Raw genomic sequence first — 14,109 nt, forward strand, 5'->3', positions numbered from 1 at the left:
TACAGAAAGATAGAAATAATCCCCTGCGTCCTATCACACCACCACGGCCTAAAGCTGGTCTTCAATAACAATAAGGGAAGAACACCCACATATATATGGAAGTTGAACAATGCCCTACTCAGTGATAACCTGGTCAAGGAACAAATAAAGAAAGAAATTACAGCCTTATTAGAATTTAATGAAAATAAAGGTACAACATACCCAAACTTATGGGACACAATGAAAGCTGTGCTAAGAGGAAAACTCATAGCTCTGAGTGCCTGCAGAAAGAAACAGGAGAGAGCATATGTCAGCAGCTTGACAGCACACCTGAAAGCTCTAGGACAAAAAGAAGGAAATACACCCAGGAGGAGTAGAAGGCAGGAAATAATCAAACTAAGAGCTAAAATCAACCAAGTAGAAACAAAAAGGACCATAGAAAGAATCAACAGAACCAAAAGTTGGTTCTTTGAGAAAGTCAACAAAATAGATAAACCCTTAGCCAGACTAACAAGACGACACAGAGAGTGTGTCCAAATTAACAAAATCAGAAATGAAAAGGGAGCCATAACTACAGAATCAGAGGAAATTTTAAAAATCATCAGATACTACTACAAAAGCCTATATTCAACAAAACTTGAAAATCTGGAGGAAATGGACAATTTCCTAGACAGATACCAGGTACCGAAGTTAAATCAGGAACAGATAAGCCAATTAAACAACCCCATAACTCCTAAGGAAATAGAAGCAGTCATTAAAGGTCTCCCAAGCAAAAAGAGCCCAGGTCCAGTTGGGTTCATTGCAGAATTCTATCAGACCTTCACAGAAGACCTCACACCAATACAATTCAAACTATTCCACAAAATTGAAACAGATGGAGCACTACAGAATTCCTTCTATGAAGCCACCATTACTCTTTTACATAAACCACACAAAGACCCAACAAAGAAAGAGAACTTCAAACCAATTTCCCTTATGAATATCGATGCAAAAATACTCAATAAAATTCTGGCAAACCGAATCCAAGAGCACATCAAAACAATCATCCACCATGATCAAGTAGGCTTCATCCCAGGCAAGCAGGGATGTTTTAATATATGGAAAACATCAACGTAATCCATTATATAAACAAACTGAAAGATAAAAACCACATGATCATTTCATTAGATGCTGAGAAAGCATTTGACAAAATTCTACACCCCTTCATGATAAAAGTCCTGGAAAGAATAGGAATTCAAGGCCCATACCTAAACATAGTAAAAGTCATATACAGCAAAACAGTAGCTAACATTAAACTAAATGGAGAGAAACTTGAAGCATTCCCACTAAAATCAGGGACTAGACAAGGCTGCCCACTCTCTCCCTACTTATTCAATATAGTTCTTGAAGTTCTAGCCAGAGCAATCAGACAAAAAAAAGGAGATCAAAGGGATACAGATTGGAAAAGAAGAAATCACAATATCACTATTTGCAGAGTATATGATAGTATATTTAAGTGATCCCAAAAGTTCCACCAGAGAACTAGTAAACCTGATAAACACCTTCAGCAAAGTGTCTGGGTATAAAATTAACTCAAATAAATCAGTAGCCTTCCTCTACACAAAAGAAAAACAAGCCGAGAAAGAAATTAGGGAAATGACACCCTTCATAATACTCCCCAATAACATAAAATACCTCGGTGTGACTTTAACCAAGCAATTAAAAGATCTGTATGATAAGAACTTTAAGCCTCTGAAGAAAGAAATTGAAGAAGACCTCAGAAGATGGAAAGATCTCCCATACTCATGGATTGGCAGGATTAACATAGTAAAAATGGCCATTTTTACAAAGGAGCTAAAACCATCCAGTGGAAAACAAATGATGCTGGTACAATTGGTGTTCAGAATGCAGAAGAATGCACATCAATCTCATTGCCTTGTATAAAGCTTAAGTCCAAGTAGATCCAGGACCTCCACATAAAACCAGATACACTGAAACCAATACAAGAGAAAGTGGGGAAGACTCTCAAACACCTGGGCATAGTGGAAAATTTCCTTACAGAACACCAATGGCTTATTTTCTAAGATCAAGAATTGACAAATGAGACCTCATAAAATTATGGTATCTTCTGTAAGGCAAAAAACACTATCAATAGGCAAAGCTACAACCAATAGATTGGGAAAAGATGTTTACCAATCCTACATCTGATAGAGGTCTAATATCTAATATATACAAAGAATTCTAATAAACTAGACTCTAGAGAACCAAATAATCCTATTAAAAATGGGCTCCAACTGCATATGTAGCAGTGAATAGCCTTGTTGGGGCACAAGTGGAAGGGGAAGTCCTTGGTCCTGCCATGGTTGGACTCCCAGTGTAGGGAATTTTTGGGAGGTGGTAAGGGGGTGTGGATGGGGAGGGGAACACCCTTATAGAAGGGGAGAGGGAGGGAATAGGGGCTTATGGACAGGAAACTGGGAAAGGAAATAACATTTGAAATGTAAGTTAGAAATACCCAACTTAATAAAAATGGAAACAAAGAGGATATACACAAAATATATGATCTGATTTACACAAATTTATTAACAAGTATATGCTATATAATAAAGTAGTTTTATAAACATTCTGAAAAATAATGAATATATGTAATAAAAGGTAAAATATATTAAAAATTATTAAAATCACCTCAAAAATGGTATATATAATTCCTATATAAACAAGGAATTCTCAACTGAGGATTATTGAATCGCTGTGAAACACCTAAATAAATGTTCAACCTTTTTCTGCATAAGGGAAATGCAAATCAAAATGCCCCCATAATTCCAGCTCACACCAGTCAGAATGGCTATGATCAAAAACTCAGGATGACGGCATATGCTGGCAAGGATATGGACAAAAATGAACACTCCTCCATTATTGGTGGGACATATAGCTGGTACAACCACTCTGGAAATAATTGGACATTGTACTACCTGAGGACCCAGCTATACCTCTCTTGGGCATATACCCAAAAGATGCTCCAACATACAAGAAGGACACATGCTCCACTATGTTCATAGCAGCCATATTTATAATAGCCAGAAGCTGGAAAGAACCCAGATGTCCTTCAACAGAGGAATGCATACAGAAAATTTGGTACATCTACACAATGGAGTACTACTTAACTAATAAAAACATTGAGTTCATGAAATTCGCAGGCAAATAGATTGACTTAGAAAATATCCTGAGTGAGGTAACTAAGTCACGAAAGAACACACATGCTATGTACACACATGGTAAGTGGCTATTAGGCAAATAACTTGGAATACCCCACAACTCAAGGACCACACGGAACTCGAGAGGAAGGGAGATTGGATGCTTCAGTCCTACTCAGAAGGGGAACAAAATAATAGGTGTAGAGGATGGGAAGGACTTTGGAGGAAGAGGGGAGGGGGAAGGGAGGGGCAGAATCTTGTATGTGAGGAGATGGATGAGATGTACAGAGGATCAGGAAATTGAACACAGTTACGTAGCAATGTGGAATGGGGAACTGGAGGGGTAGCAACCAGATAGTCCCAGATGCCAGTAAATCAAGAGCCTCCCAGGACCCCACAGGGATGACATTAACTGAAATACCTCCACAAAGGGCAGGGAGAGCCTGTCAAGACCATATCCAGAGGTTAGGTATTCCCCCACCCCCGGTTGAAGGATGGGTCCACCCACCCAGCTCCAAAATTTTAAGCCAGAATTGCTTAATACAGGTACTAAAAGTGGAGAAGAGACTGAAGGAATGGCCATCCAGAAACTGCTCCACCTGTGGATCCTTTCCACATGCAGACACCAAACCCAAAAACTATCGCTGAAGCCAAGAAGTGTTTTCTTACAGGAGCCTGATTCTACTATCTCCTGAGGGGCTCTGCTTGATCCTGACCAATACAGATGTGAATGCTCAAAGCTAATCATGGGGCTGATAACAGGGAGTACAATGGAAGAGTTAGGGGAAGAACTGAAGGAGCTGAAAGGGCCTTATGGAAGGGAATGCCCTTGGTCCTGTGAAGGCTTGATGCCCCAGAATAGAGGAATGCTAGGGTAGTGTGACAAGAGTGGGTGAGTGGGCAGGGGGCACCCTCATAGAAGCAGGGTAAGGGGGGATGGGATATGAGGTTTGCAGAGGGAAAACTGGGATAGGGGATAACATGTGAGATGTAAATAAATAAAATATCCAATTTAAAAAAACCTTAAAAGCACAGTACACACACACACCAAAATACAAGAGATGGAGGAAAAAATCTCAGGCAATGAATATACAATAGAAGAAACAGTACATCAGTCAGAGAAAATCATAAATCTAAAAACAAAGCATCCAGAAATACTAGGACATTATGGAAAGAAAAAACCTAAGAGTAAAAGCAATAGAAGAAGAAGAATTTCAACTCAAAGGCCCAGAAAATATTTTTTAAAAAAACCCATAGAAACAAAACTTTTCTGTTCTAAAAAGAGATGCCTGTGGGGAAGGTTGACTGGGACAATAAAGATGGCAGAAACCAATCATTGGGTGAAAAGATAGAGGCGGGATTTCTGGGTCCCAAGAGGAAGAGGAGGCAAGATAGAGAAAGGGGCTTTTTGGCCATGCTTGGGAGCGAGGAGCATGGACACCATGTGGGCCAGGAGGCTATTAGAACTGGTGGCAGCCTCTGCCACAGGAAGAATTCTGATAAAATGTAGCCGGTGAGTTTAGAACAACAGATTCAGTGCCCAGTGATTGTGTTACCTGGCTGGTTTTAAAATATTAAGGCTGTCTGGTGTTTTCCATCTTCAGTGACTCAGGTGGGCAAGAGAAAGCAGGCCACTGGGGTGGTCAGTCAGTGGCGCGTGAGTGGTAGCTCCAGGCGTTCTCAGGAGGGAAGGTTGTTGGGCTGCTTAGCAGCACCAGCCGGAGGAAAGGGCAGGATGAGAGTGGAACTGGCAGTGGTGCAATTTAGGAGCTAAGTCATGAGAGTCTGTGACATTGGGCAAGTGTGCTTTTTAAAATTACATTCAACAGATGCCTATGAAATGTGTAAGAAGTATACAGGATAGCAAATAGATCTGACCATAAAATAAAATCCTCCCACCACATAATAATCAAAACTCTAAACATACAGAACAAAGAATTTATTTATTTATATTCCAAATGCTTCCCTCCTCTTAGCCTCCCTTACAGAGTACCTTTCCATTCCCCATCTCCCTCTTTTCTGAGAGGGTGGGTGCCCCTATCTATCCCCCTACCTTGGCACATCAAGTATCGGCAGGATTAAGTGCATCCTCTCCCACTGAGGCCAGGCAAGGCAGTCCTGTTGGGGAATGGATTCCACAGTTAGGCTGCAGCTTTCGGGACAGCCACAGCTCCAGTTATTGGGGGGATCATATGAAGACTGAGCTGTATGTCTGCTACAGATGTGCCCTGGTCTGGTCTTTATGCTCTATGGTTGGTGGCTCCATCTCTGTGAGAGTTTCTAGAGATCCAGATTTTTTTCTTTATTGATCTTTCTGTGGGATTCCTAACTCCTTAAGAGCCTTTAATTCTTCCTTCAACTCTTCCATAAGAGTCCCTCAGCTCCATCCAATGTTGGCTGTGGGTATCTATATCGGTTTCAGTCATCTGTTGGGTAGAGAGACTCAGTGGATATTTACGCTAATCTCCTGTCTATAAGTATAACAGAATATCATTAACAGTGTCAGAGATTGGTGTTTGCCAATGGGATAGTCTCAATCATCTGGCTAGAACTTCAAGAACTATATTGAATAAGTAGGGAGAGAGTGGGCAGCCTTGTCTAGTCCCTGATTTTAGTGGGATTGCTTCAAGTTTCTCTCCATTTAGTTTAATGTTAGCGACTGGTTTGCTGTATATGGCTTTTGCTGTGTTTAGGTATGGGCCTTGAATTCCTATTCTTTCCAGGACTTTTATCATGAAGGGGTGTAGAATTTTGTCAAATGCTTTCTCAGCATCTAATGAAATGATCATGTGGTTTTCGTCCTTCAGCTTGTTTATATAATGCATTACGTTGATGGTTTTCCATATATTAAACCATCCCTGCATGCCTGGGATGAAGCCTACTTGATCATGGTGGATGATTGTTTTGATGTGCTCTTGGATTCGGTTTGCCAGAATTTTATTGAGTATTTTTGCATCGATATTCATAAGGGAAATTGGTTTGAAGTTCTCTTTCTTTGTTGGGTCTTTGTGTGGTTTATGTAAAAGAGTAATGGTGGCTTCATAGAAGGAATTCTGTAGTGCTCCATCTGTTTCAATTTTGTGGAATAGTTTGAATTGTATTGGTGTGAGGTCTTCTGTGAAGGTCTGATAGAATTCTGCAATGAACCCGAACTGGACCTGGGCTCTTTTTGCGTGGGAGACCTTTAATGACTGCTTCTATTTCCTTAGGAGTTATGGGGTTAATTGGTTTATCTGTTCCTGATTTAACTTCGGTACCTGGTATCTGTCTAGGAAATTGTCCATTTCCTCCAGATTTTCAAGTTTTGTTGAATATAGGCTTTTGTAGTAGTATCTGATGATTTTTAAAATTTCCTCTGATTCTGTAGTTATGGCTCCCTTTTCATTTCTGATTTTGTTAATTTGGACACACTCTCTGTGTCGTCTTGTTAGTCTGGCTAAGGGTTTATCTATCTTGTTGACTTTCTCAAAGAACCAACTTTTGGTTCTGTTGATTCTTCTATGGTCCTTTTTGTTTCTACTTGGTTGATTTCAGCTCTGAGTTTGATTATTTCCTGCCTTCTACCCCTCCTGGGTGTATTTGCTTCTTTTTGTTCTAGAGCTTTCAGGTGTGCTGTCAAGCTCCTGATATATGCTCTCTCCTGTTTCTTTCTGCAGGCACTCAGAGCTATGAGTTTTCCTCTTAGCACAGCTTTCATTGTGTCCCATAAGTTTGGGTATGTTGTACCTTCATTTTCATTAAATTCTAAGAAGTCTAATTTGTTTCTTTATTTCTTCCTTGACCAGGTTATCATTGAGTAGAGCATTGTTCAACTTCCATGTATATGTGGCCGTTCTTCTGTTATTGTTATTGAAGACCAGCTTTAGCCCGTGGTGGTCTGATTGGAAGCATGGGATTATTTCTCTCTTTCTGTATCTATTGAGGGCTGTTTTATGACCAATGATATGGTCAATTTTGGAGAAAGTACCATGAGGAGCTGAGAAGAAGGTATATCCTTTTGCTTTAGGATAGAATGTTCTATAAATATCTGTTAAGTCCATTCGTGTCATGACTTCTCTTAGTCTGTCTACGTCTCTGTTTAATTTCTGTTTCCATGATCTGTCCATTGATGAGAGTGGGGTGTTGAAATCTCCTACTATTATTGTGTGAGGTGCAATGTGTGCTTTGAGCTTTAGTAAGGTTTCTTTTATGTATGTAGGTGCCCTTGTATTTGGAACATAGATACTTAGGATTGAGAGTTCATCTTGGTGGATTTTTCCTTTGATGAATATGAACTGTCCTTCCTTATCTTTGTTGATGACTTTTAGTTGAAAATCGACTTTATTCAGTAATAGAATGGCTACTCCAGCTTGCCTATTCAGACCATTTGCTTGGAAAGCTGTTTTCCAGCCTTTTACTCTGAAGTAGTGTCTGTCTTTGTCTCCGAGGTGTGTTTCCTGTAGGCAGCAGAATGCAGGGTCCTCGTTGCGTATCCAGTTTGTTAATCTATGTCCTTCTATTTGGGAGTTAAGTCTATTGATGTTGAGAGATATTAAGGAATAGTGACTGCTGCTTCCTGTTATATTCGTATTTGGATGTGAGATTATGTTTGTGTGCTTTTCTTCTCTTTGTTTTGTTTCCAAGATGATTAGTTTCTTGTTTTTTCTAGGGTGTAGCTTGCCTCCTTATGTTGGGCTTTACCATTTATTATCCTTTGTAGTGCTGGATTTGTAGAAAGATATTGTGTAAATTTGTTTTTGTCATGGAATATCTTGGTTTCTCCATCTATGTTAATTGAGAGTTTGACTGGATACAGTAACCTGGGCTAGCATATGTGTTCTCTTAGGTTCTGTATGACATCTGTCCAGGATCTTCTGGCTTTCATAGTCTCTTGTGAGAAGTCTGGTGTGATCCTGATAAGTCTGCCTTTATATGTTACTTGACCTTTTTCCCTTTCTGCTTTTAATATTCTTTCTTTGTTTTGTGCATTTGGTGTTTTGACTATTATGTGATGGGAGGAGTTTCTTTTCTGGTCCAATCTGTTTGGAGTTCTGTAGGCTTCTTGTATGTTTATGGGCATCTCTTTCTTTAGGTTAGGGAAGTCTTCTTCTATGATTTTGTTGAAGATATTTACTGATCCTTTGAGCTGGGAGTCTTCACTCTCTTCTATACCTATTATCCTTAGGTTTGATCTTCTCATTGAGTCTTGGATTTCCTGTATGTTTTGGACTAGTAGCTTTTCTGTTTTACATTTTCTTTGACCATTGTGTCGATGATTTCTATGGAATCTTCTGCTCCTGAGATTCTCTCTTCTATCTCTTGTATTCTGTTAGTGATGCTTGTATCTACGGCTCCTTGTCTCTTCCTTTGGTTTTCTATATCCAGGGTTGTTTCCCTGTGTCCTTTCTTTATTGCTTCTATTTCCATTTTTAACTCCTTCACCTGTTTGATTGCATTTTCCTGGAATTCTTTCAGGGATTTTTGTGATTCCTCTCTATAGCCTTCTACTTGTTTATTTATGTTTTCCTGTGTTTCTCTAAGGGAGTTCTTTATGTCTTTCTTGAAGTCCTCCATCATCATGATCAAATGTGATTTTAAATCTAGATCTTGCATTTCTGGTGTGTTTGGATATTCAGTGTTTGCTTTTGTGGGAGAACTGGGCTCTGATGATGCCAAGTAGTCTTGGTTTCTGTTGCTTAGGTTCCTGAGCTTGCCTCTTGCCATCAAGTTTTCTCTGGTGTTACCTTGTTCTGCTATTTCTGACAGTGGCTAGACCGTCCTATAGGCCTGTGTGTCAGGAGTGCTGTAGACCTGTTTTCCTGTTTTCTTTCAGCCAGTTATGGGAACAGAGTGTTCTGCTTTCAGGTGTGTAGTCTTTCCTGTCTACTGGTCTTCAGCTGTTCCTGTGGGCCTGTGTCCTGAGTCCACCAGGCAGGTCACTTGGAGCAGAAAAGTTGGTCTTACCTATGCTCCAGCGGCTCAAGTTGCTCATGGGGGGCTGCTTTTGAGCTCTCTGTGAGGGCGGCCACCAGGAGGGCCTGGGCTGCCTTTTCCTAGGGGCCCCCGTACACCGGGGTCCCAGATGGTGTTAGGTGTTTTCCTCTGGAGTCTGAAATGTGGACAGAGTGTAATCTCTTCTGGCTTCCCAGGCATGTCTGCCCCTCTGAAGGTTTAGTTCTCCCTCCCATGGGATTTGGGTGCAGGGAGCTTTTGATTGGGTCCCTTCAGATCCGGGCGGTGTCTGGACCGCAGGGGCGATATATACTTAATAAATAAATAAATATTTTTAAATGACTACATGAAATTCTTAGGCAAATGTATGGAACTAGAAAATATCATCCTGAGTGAGGTAACCCAGTGACAAAAAGAACATACATGGTATGCACTCACTGATAAATTCCAAGCCTAAAAGCTTGGAATGCCTATGGAAAAAAATCACAGATCATATGAAGCCCAAGAAGAAGGAAGACTGAAATATTCATGCTTCACTGTTTCTTTGAAGGAAAAACAAAATACACCCAGGCGGAAATACAGGTACAAAGAGTGGAGCAGAGAAGTCAAGGTCATCCAGAGACTGCCCCGCCTGGGGATCCACCTCACATGCAGCCACCAAACCCAGTCACTATTATTACTGCCAAGAAGTGCTTGCTGATAAGAGCCAGATATGGATGTCTCATGAGAGGCTTTGCCAGAGCCCTACTTATACAGAAGAGTATGGTTGCAGCTAACCATTGGACTGAGCAAGTGGACTCCAATGGAAGAGATAGAGGAAAGACTGAATGAGCTGAAGGGGTTTGCAACCCCATAGGACGAACAACAATATTAACCAACCGAACCCCAGCATAACTCCCAGGGACTAAACCACCAACCAATGAGTACACATGGAGGGACCCATGACTCAGATACATATGCAGCAGAGGATGGCATTGTCTAGCATCAATAGGAGGAAAAGCTCTTGGTCCTGTGAAGGCTCATTTCCCCAGTGTAGGGTTATGCCAGGGCATTGAGGTCGGAGTGAGTGGGTAGAAGTGAGAGCATCCTCATAGAAGCAGGGGGAGGGGAAAGAGAGATACCATTTGAAATGTAAATACATAAAATATCAAAGAAAAATAAAATTTTTTAAAAAGGAAAGAAATCATCCTGCTAACCGAGAAGTAATCTACAATTGATAGCTAATATCAAAGTTAGATTTTATTTGTTTATATTTTATGTGTGTGTTTGCCTGCATGTATGTCTGTGTACTATGTTGATCCACTACCCTTAGAGGCCAGAATTGGGTATCATTTCCCTGCAAATGGGATTTACAGAGTTGTGAGGCACTGTTTGAATGCTGGGAATCAATTGCAGGATATAAATGCTAAACTGTCTCTCTAACACCATCTCTGCTTTTTAACCAAAGTAAACAAAGTGTTCTCCTTTGACGGGTGTCCCCAGAGAAACTCTTACACCAAGCCTCTGACTGGTATCTCTGGTGCTCTATTACTGAGCACGAACACTCATACTCTGACGGACACCAGAGTGGAGAACTGTATGCTGGCATTTCTTGTGGCAGCTGGCACTGAGCGTGAGCAATATACCCACGTGCATGAATGTCAAGGACACAGAATTCAGAAAGAACCAAATCACAGTAAATATGACCAGCATAAGGTAATCTCCATCAAACTCAGTACCTGGCCAGGCAGAGAAACAGTTCTCTTAGAAGAAAACAGAATAAACACAAAATTAAGTAGAGAATGAAAGAGGTGGTTCCTTCAAGTGATCCAGAGGGACTGTCAGTGGCTACTGGAGGGAAAAATCACATCACCTTTCTGCCTGAATAACTTAGTGACATTTACTGCATTCACAATGGTGTGCTGTTTTCTCCACCTTGCAAATGCGTATAATTTACTCATTTGGTTTGTTTTGACTTATAGCCACAACCAAAGGAACATGTGACTTCTCTGAATGGTTGTTTTATCTTGTTTGTGCTCCTGTATTTCTCATTCTGTGGACAGTAAGCAGTTTCTTTTTTTTTTTTTTTTTATTATTAACTTGAGTATTTCTTATATACATTTCAAGTGTTATTCCCTTTCCCGGTTTCCGGGCAAACATCCCCCTCCCCCCTCCCCTTTCTTATCAGTGTTCCCCTCCCCATCCTCCCCCCATTGCCGCCCCCCCCAACAATCTAGTTCACTGGGGGTTCAGTCTTAGCAGGACCCAGGGCTTCCCCTTCCACTGGTGCTCTTACTAGGATATTCATTGCTACCTGTGAGGTCAGAGTCCAGGGTCAGTCCATGTATAGTCTTTAGGTAGTGGCTTAGTCCCTGGAAGCTCTGGTTGCTTGGCATTGTTGTTCATAAGGGGCCTCGAGCCCCTTCAAGTTCTTCCAGTTCTTTCTCTGATTCCTTCAACGGGGGTTCTATTCTCAATTCAGTGGTTTGCTGCTGGCATTCGCCTTTGTGTTTGCTGTATTCTGCCTGTGTCTCTCAGGAGCGATCTACATCCGGCTCCTGTCGGCCTGCACTTCTTTACTTCATCCATCTTGTCTAATTGGGTGGCTGTATATGTATGGGCCACATGTGGGGCAGGCTCTGAATGGGTGTTCCTTCTGTGTCTGTTTTAATCTTTGCCTCTCTATTCCCTGCCAAGGGTATTCTTGTTCCCCTTTTAAAGAAGGAGTGAAATAAGCAGTTTCTTAATTGAAACTAATGACTAAGACCAGTGATCTCTGCTCTAAGAGGAGGTGAGAAAACAAAGAGGATCTGCTCTGACACTTGTGTTCATGATCTCTTGAGTATGCTTGGCTTCCTTCATCTGGGCCTAGAGTGTGGGGACACTGAAGGCAACCAAGTCTTCTTTCTGGTAAGGCCCTAGTGATGGATGAGAAATCTCTCTTAAGGTTGCTCATACCCTTCCTAGAAAATTTCCACCAGGACCTTAGGCCATCAGTGTATTTCACTAGTGTGTTATAACACTCATTGCCTTTGTTTCAGCAATGTTTTGGTTTTGTTTGCTTTTCGTTAGTATGCACTTATGAACTATGTGGTTTTTCATTCCTTGGGAGAACAGGTCAAGACTGTTTTGGTATTACCTCTTTCTCTCCCAGCAGTTTTTTTTATTATAATCAAATCCTTTTCTAATAGCAATTTTCTTTAAGGCAACGCTTAGAGTTTTTCCACAATCCCTCTACTCAATAAAATATGGTCCCTGCTAGGAAATGCTGATTTAGAGAAAAGTAACTATCAGAAATATGCCATTCCAATTTAGCTACTTGATTCTAGGAAGGGAGAATATTCCGGGGACCAGAAGTCAGTGCATTGCACTGTATGCAAATACAGTGTCTTTGCATGAGGTTTGTTGATCAGTCTCCTAAATGAAAGTCTTAAATTAGAGCACATGGTTCATCTTTCTGCACAAAGATTCCTAATTTTCCCCCACAAAACACAGTCATAAAAGGTCACCTTGTTTTTAGGGTTTAATGTTCCCAGGTTAAGTTTTCTGGATCAGTTATCTAAACTATGGGCTTCAGTAAACCCTAGAACGGGGTAAAGAGACTTGCCTTCTTTGTGACCAAGACCTTGGATTCAACATTTCTTCACTGAAGTGCACCATTTCCACAATTACCCCCATCTAAGCCTTGCTTAGATCTGAGTGTGGATGTCATTGTCACCATTACCATGCCATATACAAGTGTGCAGAGAGGACAAATACAGATGCAAGAGATAGATCCAGGATTAAAACAAGATCAACCTGGAGTCTAATCACCAGCTTTTTCCATAATTTATAACCTATAACCCATTCTTAGAGGAGTCAGCTAATGAGCTCCCAGATCTTGGCAATACCTACATTTCACCTGAGAAAACCCCACTGCTTCTTGTGCAAACATGTTTTCATCATTTGGGAGATAGGGCAGGCAGTGACACCATTTTTTATCATAGACAAAGAAATGCCCTTTGCCATGTCCAAAACAAAATTAAAGCTGAAATTTGAACTTAAATGTTAGTTTTGTTGTCTTTATGAAGAGCTCCCAATTTTGTTTCTCATGATGAAGCTATCACACAGACAGCCTACAGTCAGTTATTCATTTATTTACTCATTCAGGTATCCATACAGTCAGAACTCACCAAACTACTTGTTCATCCAAGCGTTTCTTTTTCAACCATCTAGTCATCCAACCATCTAGCCCTCCCTCCATTCATATATCCATCCTTTTATCCATCTGTGAATCAATCATCCATTTTTCATCCATCCTTTCCCTTATCACTCAACTATTCATCCAACTATTCATCCAACCGTGTATCTCTTTATCAGTCCACACGTTAATGCATTTGTAAATCATCAACTCTTCCATTCATTCTTCCACCCATCCATTAATCAATTACCCATTTATACATTCATTCACCCACCACTCCCTTCCTTCCTCTTTTCATCTTCTTTTTTCCTCATTCTTTGAACTATTTATTGAGAGCCATTGAATTTTTCCCAGTGTGAAATGAAATATTTAGAGACCTGTAAACATTCCAAATCTCTTTGGAGCAAAAGCTTTTCTTTGTTCAATGTGGCCTTTGGAAGAGGAAGGTGGAGAAGAAAGTGGCAGATGATTCAGCTTCTCTTACTTTAGTTTTAGACCATAATATTACACTCACAGATCTGGATAAAGAAGTGGAAAGTGAACAAAAAGTGATGGTGTCTGTCTTCATGATGCTTAGGGAGCAGATAACTAATAAAGACATGTGTGAAAGGCTCCTACAGTTTCTTAGACCATGCAACTGTAGGTAAACAAAGTTAATGGATGATTTTCCACATCTCTCTGACATTCTTTTGAGCCAATGAATGTTGATTTAAGGATCAAACACTAAGATGGTTATTTTTCTGTCTTGTTTTCAGTATAATACCAAATACAACTTTCTTCTGGTAAAGAAACAGGAACAGACAGTAAATAAACATTTGTTTAATGTTAACTGATCTGGAACAAACAGACTAAAAGACATAAAACTTC

The sequence above is a fragment of the Rattus norvegicus genome, chromosome 11, assembly GCF_036323735.1.
Source record: "Rattus norvegicus strain BN/NHsdMcwi chromosome 11, GRCr8, whole genome shotgun sequence".
NCBI classification, from domain to species: Eukaryota; Metazoa; Chordata; class Mammalia; order Rodentia; family Muridae; genus Rattus; species Rattus norvegicus.